We start from the raw sequence: 18,401 nt of genomic DNA, 5'->3' as shown, positions 1-18,401 counted from the left end.
CTCATTGGCCCTGGGTGTCCCAACTCTGGCAGCAGATGTACCCTGTGACCTGGGTGAGTCTGGACATGCCTTAAAGCTTGCAATCCTTAGCATGCTTCTTTGGAAATCCCCCCTCCCCCCAGCTCCATCAGTACTTTCTTCTGAGCAAACAACTTTCTCAGCAGGGTAGAAAAATCCTTTTCTAAAAAGTGATTTCAATACTTTCAGTTGAAGAAAAATATTAAAACTACTGTTGATGCATATATCATAAACATGGGGAAAAAAAGTCTGAAAAGCTGAGGGACATCTCAGCTCTCTCTCAGTCACTCTCCCTAGCCCAACCTACTTTTACTCACAGGGTTGTGGTGGGGAAAAATGGGAAGAGGGAGTATTAAGTATGCTTCCTGGAGCTCCTGAGGAAAGGGGGGATATAAATATGCCACCTACAGTACATACATCATACTTCACCAAAATGGTATCTCAGATCCAGTGATTTAACCAAGGATCCCTAGAAACTGGGAAATTGTGCTATTGTGTCTTTGGGCTGTCAGTGTTCTGCAGTGCAATTTCCCAGGGCTCCGCAAAAAAGGGATTTGAGGGCTCCAGATGGTCAATGGACCATGGATTGCCAACTCCCAGTTTAAGCAAAAGCCTCAGTATGGTGTCAGCTTTAATTTGTGAATAGAAGAAGGCAGGGGAAGAGGGTTAGGGTCACCCTGTCATTTTTGCAACACACCAAATCTACATTCATTTTTACTGCTCCTGGGAAGCCATGCATCAAAGGTAAAGACTCCTAATGACCACAGAGCCGTCTCTGTAAGGAGCCACCATACATGATCAATAATCTATGGTTTTGAGTCTGATATTCCTTCACTATCAGGATGCATGAAAAGAGCAAGTTTTGCAGAAAGTCATTACAAACAACTGAATTTATATAAAAGCCAGGGGTGCTAAAAGTGACTGGTGTGGTCTCTTCAGTTTGCAGGGAATGCTGCATGTGGCACGGCTATGACCAAAAATGGCAGCCTAGTCTACACTTCCTTTATCTTACTGAAAAGCGTTATAAGAAAGCTCAGATGACCAAAGACATGACAGGCAAAAGTTAACGTTAATGTCAAAGCTCATCTGGTGGCAGTTATGGTATATGGAGGATTGTGACTTTGAATGTAATATCCATAAATGGCAAAGAGCATGAATTAATGAATGATCTGAATGAAGGTATTCAGTGCTTGTGGTGTGGAACTAACTCTCCAGGAAACTCAGGAAACTGAGGGGGGAGGCTTAATTATGAATGGAACAGCTAAAATGTATGTCAGAAAGTATGTACTGGTGTCATCTAGGTTGCTATGTATGCAAATAAATGTAGAAATCCGTAGTTTGGCGATAACTGTATGTGACACTCACTGAATGGTGATAATGAAAGAACCAGAGATGAGTTCTAAGGAAAAAAATGCATTATTTTGAATGAAGGCAACCCAGGCAGAAAACTGCTAGGTGGATATGTGAGAATAAGGAAAGATCATTCAGAAAAAGTGACTGGGTCATTCAGAGAATCCAAGAATGAATAAGAATGGTGATTGTTGGTAAGTATCTGTTTAGAAAAAGGCCTGTTTCAAATATATAGTTTAAGGATAAGTCTATTCATATGTACACATGGCAGTGGAATGAATATATTTTTAAAAGCGTGATTCATTTGACTGATTATGATGAAAGAAAAAAATGGACATATAAGAAGAGGAAAGAAGTGAAAGGAACAAGAATAAAAGTAGAAGAGTAGGAAGAGAATGTACATATCCTGTATTAGTGGTTAAGGCACCAGGTTAGGCAACCGGGAGACTGGGAGTTCTAGTCCCACCTTAGGCGCAAAAAACAAACAAATAAAAAAACGATTAACCTCCCAACATAATATGGACATAAGGAAAGAAGATGTAGAAACTGGAACAGAGTGAGCAGAGTGAAAAGAATGATTTTACACTGTGGTACAGAAGTGTGTGGAGCTATATGAAAGACCAGTACAAATAAGGATGCTCAATGGAACTGTTGCAGTGAAAGAGGCTCTGGATAAAGGACTGCATATTAGAGCATAACTATTGCAAAAAATGAGGTTAAGACAGAGAAGACGACAGTTGCAAGCAACGTAGCCTAAAGAGAAAAAGAAACTGCTGAAAATAGATGAAAAGGAAGTCATAAATGCTGTGAGAATGTTGAAAAATGGAAAGCCTACAAACTGATATAAACCAGTTTTAGGTATGTTTCTTTTTCTCATCTCATGCCTATAATTCCTTTGGCTTATGATTTCTTACTCATCTGTGGTCTATATAATGTTGCTTATCCCAGAAAGGAAGAACACAATCAATCAATATGCATGAATTTATATATGAATTTACCAACTGCTGCAATTGTATTGAGACTATAAACCTTGCTACTATGTTAATAAAGCTAAGCCAAATATTAATGAGATTTGCTCTTGTGCCAAGAATTTATTTAATATACAGTGGGCTTTGCCATCCATTAAAAAAAACCTATTTATTTATTTAATATTTATTTATTTAATATTTATTTATTTAATATTTATTTATTTATTTAATATTTATTTATTTAATATTTATTTATTTATTTAGTATTCCTTCAGTTATCATATATTAGAGACAGGCAACTGGAGAGCCCATTACCCAGCTGATCCCAAGAGCAATAATTTACTCAGGCACTTTTTAAACTATCCCCCCAGCCACTATCTCCCAAGCTGCATCACAGTGGCTGGATTCAGGCATGGTGCTAAGCTACAACTCGTCTTGCTCGGGTTTGGTTTGACAGGATCGATGAGGTCATCTGTTGTGATTTATTAACCATGTTTTATGGCTTAGGATTGGGTGAACCAGCCCACTCTGCCTGATTCAAAAACAAACCATGGCTTTGCACAAAGTCTGAATCCAGACAGAGAAAGAACCCTTTACCTGTGATCCCCCTCTCTTCCAATCTAGGCAGCTGCATCAGAACTGGTCTTGGTACAACCCAAGAGGCAGGCAGATGATTGTAGAAGGACATGCCAAAGCCTCTGCTGCTCTTTTTCACACAGAGGAAGATAGGGTTAAATAGTTATTTGCCTATAGTTTTGCATCACAGGGAGAACTGACTGTATGGAGTCAACCTTGCAGATCCTCTAACGCTTGATCAGTTCAAAAAGGACTACTGTTTAAAGTAAGTGCACCTAGAATTTTAGGCTTAATGTTTCCTCAGATCACAGTGTGAAAACTAAGAATTATCTATGATGGAAGTAAGCATTATTGGAACACCATGCCCTCTTTGACACGTTTTGGGGAAATTGGTAAGAGAATTTTCCCTGATATCTTCTGAATAAGCTGTTTCAGTTTACATTTCCAAAGTATTTCAGATTGAAGAAATAATCTTTCTTTAAAAACAACGCTGTACTGAAGAAACTGTATTCCTATCTTTTCAGTTCGTCTGGTTTATTTTGTCTGTAATACTCTCTAGTCTGTATGAAAGGCGTTATGGAGACATTTATCAATTTTTTTCAGAAATAAAATCTACTAACTGTGACTAGAAGAGGAAAATGTTGTTGGAGTTTATGTTACAGAAGTGTTCATGTTATGTAGGAGAATCCCACACAAGAATAAGAAACATCTTTTTGTATCTGTGATATGTGCAGCTTTAAAAAAAAACTCGTGTAGTATTATGGGTAGATGATAGTGCCCTCTAAGATTGGCATAATGCAAAGGTGATCCTGTACGCTATTGGAAAGAGAAAGAAGAAAAAATAAAGCAAAACACCGTCATTCCACTGCCATTTTAAAATTTTGATACTTGCACTAGTAATGATCCCACCTCCCCAAAATTAGCCATGCACAGAAAGTATGGGTATGCAAACCATTTCAAATGAAAATTGTTCCATTTTGAGTTTGAAACAATTTTTCTAATTTGAAACAAATGCTTTGAATTGAGCTGTTTCAAACACTTTGGAAGTGTTTGGATTCCGAAAGAAGCTTTTTTGAGCTTAAAACACTTTCAAAACAATTGAAGTAGCTTGTTTCGAGCACAAAACAACTGTTCCACACTGGAAAAAAACCCTGTTTCTAACCTGAAATGAGGCATTTCAAATTCAGAACTTTTCCCACCATTGAAGGGAAGCATCAGCAATTTACAGTGATAGCTGGGAATATGCAAATGACACCCTCCTAACCAGCAGATTCACATCTCAGTTGGGTTCCTAAGCCTTCAGCTTATTCTTTCCCGTTCCCCGCTCAACTTCAATGAAAAGGAAATGGGCATGCAGATCCCAAAGTTTCCACAAGAGATTTTAACTCAGTTGCAGTTCCACACACTCACTGTTAATTAAACTATGCTCAGCACTTATGAATTGGTATCCATGGGAGGGAACAAGTTTCATTTCTTCATTCTTTTTACTTCCAAGAAATAGAGAAAGGGCAATGAAAAGGGCAGCACTGTGCATTGCTAGCAGCATAGGGGGAACAGAATATAGGAGATGGGTCTCCAGTACCCTCCTGAGAAAGTGCACATGGGACTGGGCAAGGGTTGGCCACAAATGTGGACACTTCCATACTGTCCTGTTTCAGTTCTGCAGCCCTCAGAAACAATCTGTAGATTATTATTTGCTTCACCTTGAAATGCTGAGGACAAGGAATAAAAATCCCTGTCTGTATTCCCCAAGATGATGCAGATCCACAGGGCTACCACAACAAAAGACTTCATCTTCACTCCACACTAAAGAAAGAGAACCAACAACTGGAGGCTGGTGCTTTGCCCAGCTGCTCCTTGTCAATTTCACCCATGCTCCTTTTAGCTAGAGGGAGAAGCTAGCATTTCCCTTACAAGAACTGAAGCTAAGGAGGAGAGAGGAAGGTGGAGACAATAGTTCCCTCCAATGGGGAAATGGAGCCATGGGGTCTCAGAAGAAACAACCAACCACCTCACTTTGCAATGGTTTCAACTGCTCCGTAGCTGAGCTGGAAATAAATTAGTTTGTGGGATCAAAGGGCTCTGGAACATCTTTCAAACTCATTTAAAATGCTTGCGCCAAAGTGCCCCGTGTTTCGGACACAGGAACAAAGCTCCCCAGGTAAGTTCATAAAAAGACACAGCCTCAGCAGATACATGATTGCAGGCCAGAACTTTGCTTATAATCTCCCAAGCCTGGTATCAAGAAAAATATGATAAACAATCCCCTGGGATTTTTCTATATTCTGTCTATGGCAAACTTCTTGAAACTTGTGTTCTCCAGATGTGTGGTCCTACCACTCCTTAATTCTCTGGCAGGGTGGCCAAATTAAAAAAACCAGCTGGGAATTAAGGGAACTGTATTGTATATCTGGTGGGCATTAGTCTGAGAAATGTTATGCTATGGCAATAAATAATAAATAGGCTAACAACATTTTTGTTCAGAGTTTACCCCATACAATGAAGATGCTTCCTTCTGTTAACCTGATTGGCCTGTTGCCCTGCATTCTAGTCATAGTTTCTTTTCTCCAAACAAAACACTGTCCCTAGACCTAGGAACATGGGGCAGCCACATCCCTAATTTCACACTGGTTACACAAAACCAAGAAAGGAAAAATACACAAAAAGAAATTCTGAGACAATTAAGCGAAAATAAACACTAGAATTCTTGGGAATATAATTCTACAGATATATATTCTGATTTAAATTATGACACGAGAACACCACATATATATCTAACCCTTCCTACAAGTCTTCCCCAACCAGATGCAACTAAGGGAGTTACAGAACTCTGGAGAGTGCTAGGCTGGGGAAGATGCCACAGATCTAAGAGTGGTGGAATAAGGAGGATTCTATCAGAGGGGATGGGGGGCGGGGGGGATTGATCAATTATTTGGCCTTTCAAAAGACCACATATGGATTCAAGTGATGTGCCATGGACTACACTCCACACAACAGTTAGTGGTGCTAGGCCAAACCCTAGTATTAATTACATTTTAAAAATGAAATTTATATTAGGTTTGATTAATTGGGCTGTGTGGTGCTTTCAATTCGAGGAGAAAAAGGTGTCCTGGATTATGCATAGGTTCTCACATAGCACCTGTCGGCAGTTTCTTGAAACAAATGCATCTTTAGCTGTGGAAGGTAGCCAAGAGATCCCAGGAAAAGATATGTTTAGTTTAAGGAGTTTCTGGCAGTTACTACATGTATAACTGCTCCAAAGCACCTTTTCCTCTTCAAATCCAAACTGCTACACAGCCATGAAAGTTAACGCAGTAACACTTCAGGGTAGGCATCTGCAGCAAACAAAGATTGTGTCAAGATGACAACAGTACTCAGTGATATCATGACACAAGCCTGCCCACAGGTGCTTTCATCCAGACATCTGATACAAAGAAGTGACAGTTGTTCAACCATGATGCATACTTTGCCACTTGTCCCCCTGTATGGATGCCTACACCTTTCAGTCAAGTATGCCACCATTTTCATCTTTTATCTTATTAGAAATTACAATTTGGCAACAATTTTTGGAAGTCTTTGGGAGCCATACCCAAGGGCTGCAGGTAGTCCTAGGGCCTTAGGTTGTATACCTTCTCCTAACACACTGCATGCTCTGAGTACTTCTGGGTATTCATTTTTTCCCCCTTAATACTATTTCAGCAGATTGCAAGACAATTCCCTTTCACAGCTATTCTGTAGTGGTACAGTAAAATCAGCAGAGGGAGCACAATGTTACTCAAAACTTACCTGACCCATTCAATTACACAGGAAAAGGAGGTGTGTTTTTTTTTTTTGGTAAAAATTTATTGAAGTTCAAAGAGCAGGTAAAATCAAACGGTAGCATTTTGCAGTAGTTTCTGGAGTAGTTTTTCCCCTAAGTATAATAAGATTTAGGAAACATCACTCATTTGAGTATGGCTTTGCAGACTCCCATTAGGTGAAAACACTGATTGACACTACTTGCATTAGTAAGCAGTTAGAGAATTCCACTACACTGTGTAACCCTAGATTCACAGACTTCTCATTACCAAAATATAATCTGGTATCACTTCTTGACCAATTTCCCTAGCAATTTTGCATTACCATTAGCTCATAACTGTAAAGATATCTTGGACTGTAAGCAATTGTTTCCAATTTGTACAAAAAACCTGAAGTCCGCAAGGGCAGTGGAAGGCCTTGCACAGAGCTTGGGAGGCGTTTAGCTTGATTGATCACCACCAGTCAGTACCAAGAAGACCTCTGCTCAGTGATTAGAAAAGGAGCATATCTCAAGGACAGAGCATTAGTTTTGCATTGAAAAAAGACATTTACGCTAAAAGTAGGTCTGGAACAACACTGAAATACCCCAAACTAAGTGCATGCCGTTCAGATGACAGCATTTTGTTTTCCTGTTTTTAAAAAAGCTCACAGTCCTCTTAAAAAAAAGTGGAAAACTTGGCCAAAATTTACAAAATATAATGACAGACAAAATTTGCCAGTCAGGCCATTCAAGTTCTAACAGGTATTTCCTCCAAAGCCAACACATTTCTTTAGTTTTGAAATACTTCATTTTTTCCCCATTCTTTACAGTCAACATGGAAAGCTGCTTCCAGCCAAGGTTGTTACATATGTAAATGCTTTAATAGGAAACAGATGTAAGAAAAATATAATTTTGACCCTCTGAGTTAAATTACCATGTAAATGCAATCTTCTGAATCCAAAATAATGTAGTATAGAAATTAAGAAAGTACAAGATAGAATTAAACGAAAGCCCTTTTTTTGGCTAGGGGAATATACTTAAATACAGATCTGAAAATAAACTGTTTTTTATTTCTTAACCTCACATTTATATTCTTGTTAAACACACATACACACACACACACACACACACATTTCCACCTTCTTCCAGGAAACTGAGAGTAGTATTATCCATGGAGATATTTTACCTCTTTATGTATGCAAACATTTTAAAGATAAATTAGGCTGATTTGTAAAGTTTACTCAGTAAGTTTCACTGGTATAAATCATCCTTTGCCAGCTTCGATTCCTTTCTGATATGTGGACTTCAGAATTCTCTGAAAGTATTCTAAATTAATCAGCTTTCAGCATGTTTGGATACACACTGGATGGTAGTCAGATATCTTGCTACCACTCACCTAAATATAGTGAATTCTCAAGACACAAAACTCTAATACTTATAGTTTAGCAGGTGGAATCATAATCTGATTTTAAAAAACAATAATCCTGCTGCCAAAGGCTACTTACAGTCATCCTCTTTTCAGAAATAGAGCTGGGAAAATTTGTGATTTAATCGTATGTACTTGAAAGTGAACTAGTATCTAGAGATGAATAAGCTTGTGAAACAACTTTTCCAAATTTGTTCTAAATAGTTTAATAGAAATTTCAGCATGTTAATTTGAGAGTAAGTTTCAGTGAATTCTTACAGTGGCATTGCTAGTCTTAGATTCCTACCTCATCCACCCAAAAATACAACATGGGACAACTTTGAAACATAGCACTGGCTTTTGAACAAGTAACGTTCAAGTTTTTCCAAGTCAGTATTATTTATTTCACCATGAAGATAACCTGTATCAGCTATTTTTATGTGAAACATCTCTAATATACTATCATTTCAAAGTTCCTTTCCACCAGATTTCTTTTCTATTTTTCTTCCTATGATTTCTTTTTGTATTGTTCCTACTTTTTAAACTACAAGTTGCCCAGCGTCATCAGGAGTTGGGCAGCTTCTAAATTGTTTAAATAAACAACGAATAAAACAGTGTAAGAGCTATGGTAAAGTAATTTCAAGTATGTTCATGTAGTACTGCTACTATAAATCTCTATTCTCTTTAAATATTTAAACCTCTCTTCTATTTAAATATTCTATTTCAATACTGATACTACAGCAAATATTAAAAATGGCCTATCCAATGTTTAAGCCTGTAAATTGAAAACATATGCTGCTACATAATTATTTCTATAATCAGAGATTATATTCTGTTCTTTTATATTCTATTTTGTTCTTTTTTCATCATCACATTTTTAAAAAACGCATCATGGTTCAAAATGGCTAGAAAAGGATAAGTATCCTTTGGGGCTGGGTCAGATTCTGACTCCCCTTTAAGTGACTGCCTTCCAAACATCTTGCCTTCCAACATGGGAAATTTGAGATCTACAAGTGATTCACTGAGAGGGGAAACCTTTTGTGATCCTGTGTATGGGAGAGAATATGTGACAGAATATGAGTGTTATTCTGAACTTATTTAACCAGAATGTGTTAAATAACACACACACACACACCTGCACAGACATTGATGTAATTCACATTTTTTTCCTTGGCCCCACACATTTTTTAATCCCAGCATGTCTTTAAACCTAATTGTAGCAGTTGGGTGAAATAGTCACCCACACCTTCTGTAATTAGTACAGCACAGACATAAGCTTTAGGTCACAGTAACTTATTTGTAAAAGAAAAAAAAAATCCCTTGTTAACTCCTAGTCAGTCCTTACTGGAAAAGACTTAAAGGGTTTAAATTACACTGTAAATTATTTCATTATCCCAAATTGTATTAGGAAATGTGACTTGTTCATGGTCAAATTAAATGGACTTCCACATAAAGAAGTGATGGTGGAAAGGAAACCCTTTAATAACCCTAAAATGTGGCAGATTTTATTTATTTTTGTACAAGGACAGAGCAGTAGCCCATAGGACTTTATTTTGGGATGAATTTGGTGTATTGGTAGTCCGATGGATCATCAGGTATAGTATACGTTTATATAGGGCTATTCTAGTTTTCAGCAGATATTGGTTTGGAATCCGAAAATAGATTCCAGTGGAAGGGCAGATTGATCCTCCCCAAATATTAGCCCAATGAAGATAATCTTATCCTCTTATTTGCTGGATTAAGAAAACAATGTACATGTAAATTTTCTTAAAGAAATGAAGAATCTGAAAACAGATCTTCCATAGCCCTTGAATTCTCCTCCCTCTTAATGCACTGGCTTGAAGTGGATATCCACTTGTGTCTTTAGCTCTTAAGGATGGGACTATTGGTTGCCATTTGTTACTAAAGTCACCGCATTGATCAGACTATTGTATCCAGCCCTAGGCACAATGTTCTAGGAAGGACGTAAACAAAATGGAATACGTTCAGAGAAGAGCAATCAAGAGGGGCCTATGAAGAATGTTGGGAGGCAATGGCTATGTTTAGCCTGGAGAAGAGAAAAATGCGATGAGACAGGGTAGCTATCTTAAAGTATCTGAAAGATAGGACACGGTTGTTCCAGAACAGAGGACAAGAAACATGGGTTTAAATCATAAGGAAGTAGGCACTGGGTGGACATCAGAATAATGCTGTAACAGTAAGAGCTCTTAGAAGTGGACATGCTTTTGCTGGAGGTGTTTAAAAGAGGCTGGACAGCCATCTTTCAGACATGCTGCAGTGGTGGATTCTTGTATTGGGCAGGGGGTTGGTTACTAGATGATCTCCAGCTTTTATGTTCCAAAACAAAAAATAATATTCATTTATGGAACTGTAAACATGACATTTTTCATGTTTACAGTTTCTTCCTGTTAATATCTATTATCTCACAAAATGGAAACTTTTTTCTCTACTGAATTAAGAATAATACATAACTATTAATTATATAATGATGTAATATATTGGGTAATAATCATGCCTATGCTTCAGTGGTAACAAAAAACTTATTATAGTTCTTATATCATTAGGAATATCTCAGGATATTTGGAAATGTTTCCATTTATGACCAAATGGCTTTTCTAGAACTCAGTAAAACATATTTGCCACTAGATCGGAACCAGGCAATATCAGATCTCTGATTATTATGAAAATAGAAGTTCATGTATTCAAATATGTTACATACACAGTTTAGATAGTATGTTACGCAAAATCAAAATGTGACATGTGAATAGGCTAGGGACAAGTTGGCATATGGGGATGTCCGACCCCTACAACAGGCAATACTAAACCTTCAAAGCAACAATAAAATAATTAAAAATGATAGAAATTTGATAAGAATTTCAGGATTTGTGAGAGCTCTAGTGAGAATTTTACAGTTTTCCAATGTCTATATGTACATCCTAGCCATCCATATGTGAAACTGAATAATGGCATCCGGGTCCAAACAAAGTGTCCAGTTTATAAATCTCCAGAAGGTATTGGTTGAAGTATCTATACCACCTGCAGATAAAACAAGTGACTTTGACAAACATTGATCTTGCTTGTCAGAAGCCAGCAGTGAAGGTCGCAAATGGTGATCCCATGACTGCAGATGCTGTGGCCGTTGTAATTGTTAGCTGGTTGCCAAATGCCTGAATTGCGAACACATAACCATGGGGATGCTGTGATGGTCACAACTACAAGGACTGGTCGTAAGTCTCCTCGTTCAGTGCCATCATAACTTCGAACAGTCACTGAACAAGTGGTTGTTAAACAAGGACTACCTGTATGTTCATGGTTAACAGGCTTCTAATAGCACTTGCAATCATAGCCCATTTATATACTACAAACATATGGCACTAAAGCAGTTTGCAGAACAGATATTATAAATACAATAACCAGAATTATAATACATTCTGGAATAACACCAGTAATTCATCTACAACTCTTATTTAAAACATCTAAAAAGTTTACATGAGATAAAACACACTTAACAATATCCAGCACCAACAATATTAATACTAAGCAACTCATTCTAGAGCTTGCATTACAACACTGTCTGATACAAAGCAGCAAAAAAGGAACAGATAAGACTAAATAACTACAACAGAAACAACTCCTTTCTTCATTCACACTCTCATCTTCATAGCAATTCCTTTCTTCACTTTTTAAAGAGGCACCCAGCAGGAATAAAAAGCAAGAGGGAGTAAATCACTCTCTTCTTGGGTAGATATGCTAAGGTTGAGAAATGTATGGATGATATACTGGTGTATGCCTGCTGTCTAGACCACAGTCACCAAACCCTGAAGCTCAACACTGCCCAACAATCTATGGATGCTCCAGTGCTGCTAAACTAGAACCCTTGTCTCCTAACGTTTTTCACCTTTGTTACCTGGAGCTGCTGATATCTTCAGTAATATTGGAAAGCCTCAAGTTTTCCACCCTTAAAAGTTGGCCCCAATATATTTCTACATGTCCAAAGTAATCCCCAGGCTGATAGCAGTAGACCCAATAACTCTCCACAAAGCTAGTTTTCTAGGCCCTGCTAGAGGTGAAACAAGGCACATGGAAATGTTTGTATCACTTTATGTGCAACACTTCCCATGTGACTTTCTCTTACTGCCTGGACGGGAAACACCATCCCTGATTGATGTGTCATCTTTCTATCACCAGACTTGTTTTTGTACAGATATATGTAGGGAATGTGAACAATTTGTCTGCATAATACTTACAGTAGCAATACATATGTGGGAGTCTACTTAACAAATCTTTATTCTCCTACTTGCGTTATTTCAAAAAAATATAATCTATCAACTTTTTGTTGACAAGCCTAGCTTTCTTCAGCCAACCACACTTTTGAATTGAAGAAATCACATCTAAAGAATGCCAACTTGTATTAACATGCATCTGTCTATAACTCTGCATTTATTGTTTCAAGCAGCATAATGTGTGTACACTTGTGTGTGTAATTCAACTACTTCCACTCAGATTTTTTTCTTCAGTACAGTGAATCTGAACTGCAATCATCTTTCTCTTGTGCCACTGAATGGAAACAAAAAAGAGACATAAGGTATGTTGGTATAGGTAAGATTAATAAGGTTATTATGGAATGTGTGTATGGACTACAGTTCATTTCATCAGAAGCATGACACACTATAATTAATGGACAAATCTAAATGCACACAAGTGTAAAGATTAAAAACAAACACAAAGAATGCTCAGCTGGAAACTGTGTATTTCATATGATTAAAATGAGAGCAAACCAACAGCTGACAAATGGTGCTTGCTGAGGATTTATCTGAGGCAAAGCTCATTTTGCTTGCAAATTATTTGTTTTGATCTGTCATTCTGATATTATTTATTACATTTTTATCCTGCCCCTCGTCAAAAAGAGGGTAATTTGTAATTTGTACCTAAGGATGGAGCTGGGGAGTTGACTGTCCGTGACAGATTGTACCTTTTTCATGTAAAAAATGTAAGACATGTGAACCTCATTCTATTAGAAGTTATTTAAATCTGTATGCCAGACACTCAAAATTAAATATTTCATATAGACAGACAGAATATTGATTATTTGGTAATTAATTTTTGTGAGGATTATATAATAAAGCAATTTGAAGATTTCAGCATATGAATCAAGCAGGATGTAAATGCGTAAGCAAAAGTTAAAATTTCTACTGTCAAGATCCTGAGTCATCTCTTTGATCAGACTTCTCAAACAAGGCAGAAGTCAATGTGTCTTCTTTAAAAAGCCAAAAGGAGGAAGTCTATGATGCTGTTTTTATTTAGCATGCTGACATACAAGATATGTTTTATAAGACTAGGATCAGTAATTTAGATGGAATAAGATTTTAGCATAAGTAATAGCACTTTGTGTACTTTATAGTCATACAATGCCCCAGGTATTTGAAAAACATTTGAATGTGCACCCTGTAAGCTATATCATGGTTTGTTCATAATTACATTTTACACGCCTAAATTTAGAGCCGGCTGACCAGAATTGTAAAGGGTCTGACAATCCAATTTTATAATAATAGGTTGTGTGTAACTACTCTGGAGAAGAAAAGATTAATGAGAGACATAATAACAATCTTAAATATATGGAGCTGCTATGCAGGAGTAGATGCATCTTATATTATGGTTATGCATTGAGACAGAACTGGATCAAATGGCATCCAGAGTTTCTCCCAACTCTATGATTTTATGTTGTGGGTTTGCGGATCTCAGAAATGTCTTTCTCCACCCAGTTTGTGAACTGATAAGCTGCACAACAAGTGCAGTTCCAGTGAACAACTGAGGTACTTGTTATCAGGCACTACAGGTTATCCTAGTGTCACATATCACTGCTGCAAACAACTCAGGTTAACTGCTTCTGTATTATACATTAGATCTCTTCTTTCACTACATAAATTTAATTTGTATTGCTATTCTAAACTTGAACTGAAAAGCTTCTAAAGCCTCAACTCCTGTAGTTAAACGTTTCATAGTATTTGTTAACGTTCTGAAATATTTCAACATTATTTTGCACGTAAACCACTACAGAATTACATTCATTTCAACGTACAGGTATGGAATTTTTGAGCTAGATCTTTGTGATCTCTATAATCTAAGGGCAATGAAAAATATAAGGTTGATGCATCTTTTAAGGAAGGCGTTTGTAAGGAATTGGGACACTCTCACTGTGACTTTTTGTTACTTCTGCAACATGCCAGTTGCTGCTACCAGAAAAGATCATGTGGTTTTAGTGGGTTGCATTACATAACTGGAGAGTGACTATACATTTTATTATTTGAAAGTATTAGATTCTAAAATTACATCTCTTTGATCACCATGTGGCACTTCAGCGAAAAAAATCTTACTGGAGGACTGAAAACACAGAAGCAAGCTCACTTTTAAAAGGACAGAGCAATGAGCTCCAATGCATGTAGACAGTAAAAGAAAATCAGGGCTAATACTCTTTTTGCATTCTTTCCATATACAAATTTCCAACTGGAACCATTTTTATATCCAAGATGGGTCCTTAGAGGCAACATCATTCCACATCCTGCCCTTCCTGTCCTGTGAAGTAAGGCAAATGCAAGCATTCTTACATTATTTCCAAGAAGCAAACTGTTTTCAACCATGGTCATCCTTTTTTGGAATGTCAGTTTGGGATATAAACAGGAAGTTTAGATGGATGGATGGATGGATGGATGGATGGATGGATGGATGGATGGATAGATCTTTTAAAACCTAACTTGGAATCTGTTATGTAGACAATGAAACTTATGCCCAGAGAAACTGACATGGAATTGCAGCCTTAAATGACATCTTATGAACATTATAAATTCTCAGGAAAGAAACTGAATCTTAACATTCTGAATAAATTACTATTTATGCACAAACATAGAACACTTATGTATTATTTAGTATAATTTATTTCAGTTTTAATAATAATATTGGTATTAAATAAAAATGTGGAGGAAATGAGAGCCAGATGTGGGGAAATGAGGGATTAGATGCTTAAGGAATAATTAACAGTACAGTCACAGATAAGGAAAACAGTATGCTTCAGTCTAGTTATTGAAAACACAGTTCAGATATTTTAAAAAGCTTCCTTGCTTTTTGGCACATCTAGACGACTGGCTCATCACTTTATAATCTGCAATGAAGGTACAGCAGCAATTAACCTCCGGCATGACCTACAACTTCAAGTGATAAAAATAGCATACTTTCAATTTTGATTATTGAGATTAGACCAGAAAGAAAGTCATATGAATTTATAGACTAATAAATTGCATGCTATATTGTGAAGACATAACCTAATCTTTGTTGAAATTGGAAATTAAATAGAATGACAATGGCACTACTCCCAAAGAGTACACATTGCATAAAATGATGTATTACATAAAAATGTATGTCCAGTTTTATTTTATTATTGTGTAACTGTTGTTCGAAGAAAAAAGACCCAATTCCCATGGGTATGAGGTTCCCTTCAGAATTCACTGTGTTTCTTATGTATCAATTCATAATAATTAACTAATTACATTTTAATTTAATCTGTATCTCTGAAATCTGAAAGTAACAAATACCTAACAAAATATCCACTTAAAAGTAATAATTTCTATAATCATAAGTTTGATCCCTTGTGAACGTTTATAATATTGAAATAGAACTTTCATTCAGCCAATGTGATCAATAAATCAATGAAAAAATTAATGTACTACTTTACTAGATATAAGTAGCTATGTTTCTTAATCATGATCAAACAATTTACAGAGGAATGCAAGTGGAAAAAGTCATTTCCACATCAGGGGAAAAAAGCAAGTGGGAAGGGATGAGTTTGCTTATTTCATGAGCACATGAAGACAGCATGATATGTATTGGAAAGAAATTGCAAAACTGTATGTGGTGGGCATAGAGAGACACCACAAAGCATGAACAGAAACCTTGACAATGAGCTCACTACAACTAATTTTAGCAGCCTGAGCTTACGGTTTAACAAATTTCTTCAAGCATGGCTGATTATGGTTTAATAAGTAGCACAGAGAACTAGTGTAGCATAGTGTAGCATAGTACTTAAGGGACCATGGGACAGGAAATAAATTAGGCAACCTTCTTTTTCCATCTGCAATATGGGGATAATACCACTGAGCAACTTTACAGGTTGCTTTAAGAATATAGTCCTTATGTGATGCATGTGCGCACATACATTAATTACATTAAATTATTAAACTTACTATTTTATTACTTCCAAGACTAAGCTATAAGTATATAGTAAGAATACAGTGTGGAGACAGATGCCATTCTAGCTGACTAGCAAACAAAAACTAGAGAAGAATACTGCTGGTAATACCTTTCTGTTCCTCCTAGGAGCTTACCATATTATTTAAGCTCAATATAGTCCTACGATGTAGATTAGGCTAAAACAGCTTCTTTATCAAACAGTTTCACATCTGATGGACAAACTAGGTTCTAATGGAATGAATAAATGCAGCTTTTTTAATTATTAAAATATGAGGTGGAAGGGGAGGTGATTTTTATCTGGAGGGTGTCTATGTTTAAATTTTCCTTTTCCAGACACAATGAAAATGTCCCCACAGATAAGAGGAACAAGTGCCACTGATTTTAGCAGAAATGTTCAATCTGAGAACAGCCCATATAAATTATTCTTCTGTATCTGTAGCCTCTCTGAATGTGTGATACACTGACAGTTCCAGGACTGATTGATTAACTAATTAATAACTTCCTTATTTTTCCACAAAGGAAAAACAAGAAAATGTCCACTCCATTCCTATCAATGCTAGAATCCTCTTGTTGTGAACACCTTTGGTTCCTGTTCCCATAAATAAAACATGTTTCTCCTTGACTTTACACCAAATCTTGACGCAAGTCACCAGGAGCTTTGGCCAACAGCACTATCACAAGAGGAAAGATACTTTAAAGGCAAATGGGAAATGCAAATGTCAATCCAAGAACAAAATTGACCCATTATGTACCGTCTGCTTGTATTCTAGCCTACTACTGTAATTCTGCTTCAACGCAGATAAACTTTCCCTGGCAGCATCCCAGTAACCTATTACTGGAAAGCTGTCAGTGCAGTAGTCCTGCAGCATCATTCTCAAACTCCCTGGGAATTTAGATTGTCCTAGTTATTAGGATATGACCTTTCCCTCAGATTTTTTAAGAACTTTATTTTAAGACCAAGCTAGCATAAAATTTCTCCATTGGGAGTAGCTGAGCTTCCTTCACAGATAAGGAAAACAGCAGTGACAAAATTCTGGAAAAAGTAGTTCCATATATTTCTGCAATACATCAACACTGAAGTCTTGATAGGTATCTAAAGAATGGATCCCAAGGGATCAAGAGGAAAGTCATATGATGCACTGAAAAAAGAAAGCAGAAATGTACTAAGGCATTTTTTGAACTCTTCTTCTCTAGTCATAGGATGGTGACACAAGTTTTAGTTTTATTATTTTGTTAATAAAATCAAGAGCCTCAATTTCAATAAAGTAAATTCTATTTAGGTTCCATGGAAGTAAATGGGACAATGTTAGCTGTAACTCATTTCAACGGGATGTGACTATGACTTTCTTTGAAAACAGCCTAAATCCAAAACCCCATTCACAGAATTAGAGTTCTAATTATTTTTCTTTCCTCACAGCACTAACAGTACTATTATAATTTTATTTGTGCTGTCCTATCCTAATTTTATTACAGAATCATCTCTCATAAGAGTTTCTCTCTTAACTAAGACTTAAAAATAACACTTTTCTAAGTAAAACTTTCCTCATAATTGCAGATAAGCAGCAATAAATTAATAGTATTTCTGATGAAGATGATCCAGAATATTCTCTCTTTCTACCTACTGGAAGCTGCTCATTGCAGAAAACAGGGATCAGCTGCAAAAGATACACTTGGATGGTTATAAGATGCTTTTGCTATTCACTTATTCTGATTAGATGTGTTTTGTGAACTAAACACTGCCATTTGCTTTTAAGCACATACACAGTTGCAGAGAGGGAGCAGTAAAGAACTGCATGACATGCAAATCAATAATTTCTCTTCAGAGTAGGTGCACCTGGGAGATGCGTTCATTCAAAGCAGTGAGCTTCTCCTACCCTACAGCCATGTTCCAGTTGATCATATTTATTTATCCCAGGCAAGAAAAGTATTTTCTTTCATGGCATCATATAGATAAATAAAATGACTTAGTCCAGTGAACTGTGAGCTGCGTGCTCTTCTTCTGCTGTGACTGTCAGTATCTGTAGCATGAGTGTAAGACCAACACTGGCTTGAGTGGGCTCATGGT

General features: G+C 36.8%; 1 protein-coding gene across 4 annotated transcripts in view; it reads right to left on the bottom strand.

The window, feature by feature from the left end:
• Positions 1-18,401, bottom strand: part of PPARG (peroxisome proliferator activated receptor gamma) — a 64,595-nt gene that overhangs the window by 30,202 nt on the left and 15,992 nt on the right. The window contains exon 1 of one of the 4 annotated variants that reach the window (XM_025164998.2): positions 6,699-6,799. The exons of the other annotated variants lie outside the window; for them this stretch is intronic. The gene's annotated coding sequence lies outside the window, so the exon portion shown is untranslated. Of the gene's footprint in view, positions 1-6,698; positions 6,800-18,401 lie in introns of those variants that run through there. 4 annotated transcript variants of the gene reach the window in all.

This window comes from Python bivittatus, unplaced genomic scaffold (genome assembly GCF_059951505.1).
Source record: "Python bivittatus isolate LINGU-HERP-01145 unplaced genomic scaffold, Pbiv_v1 ctg000080_np1212, whole genome shotgun sequence".
In the NCBI taxonomy this organism is placed as follows: Eukaryota; Metazoa; Chordata; class Lepidosauria; order Squamata; family Pythonidae; genus Python; species Python bivittatus.
The sequence above is the reverse complement of the archived record's forward strand: the minus strand, read 5'-3'. Positions and strand labels throughout refer to the sequence as shown.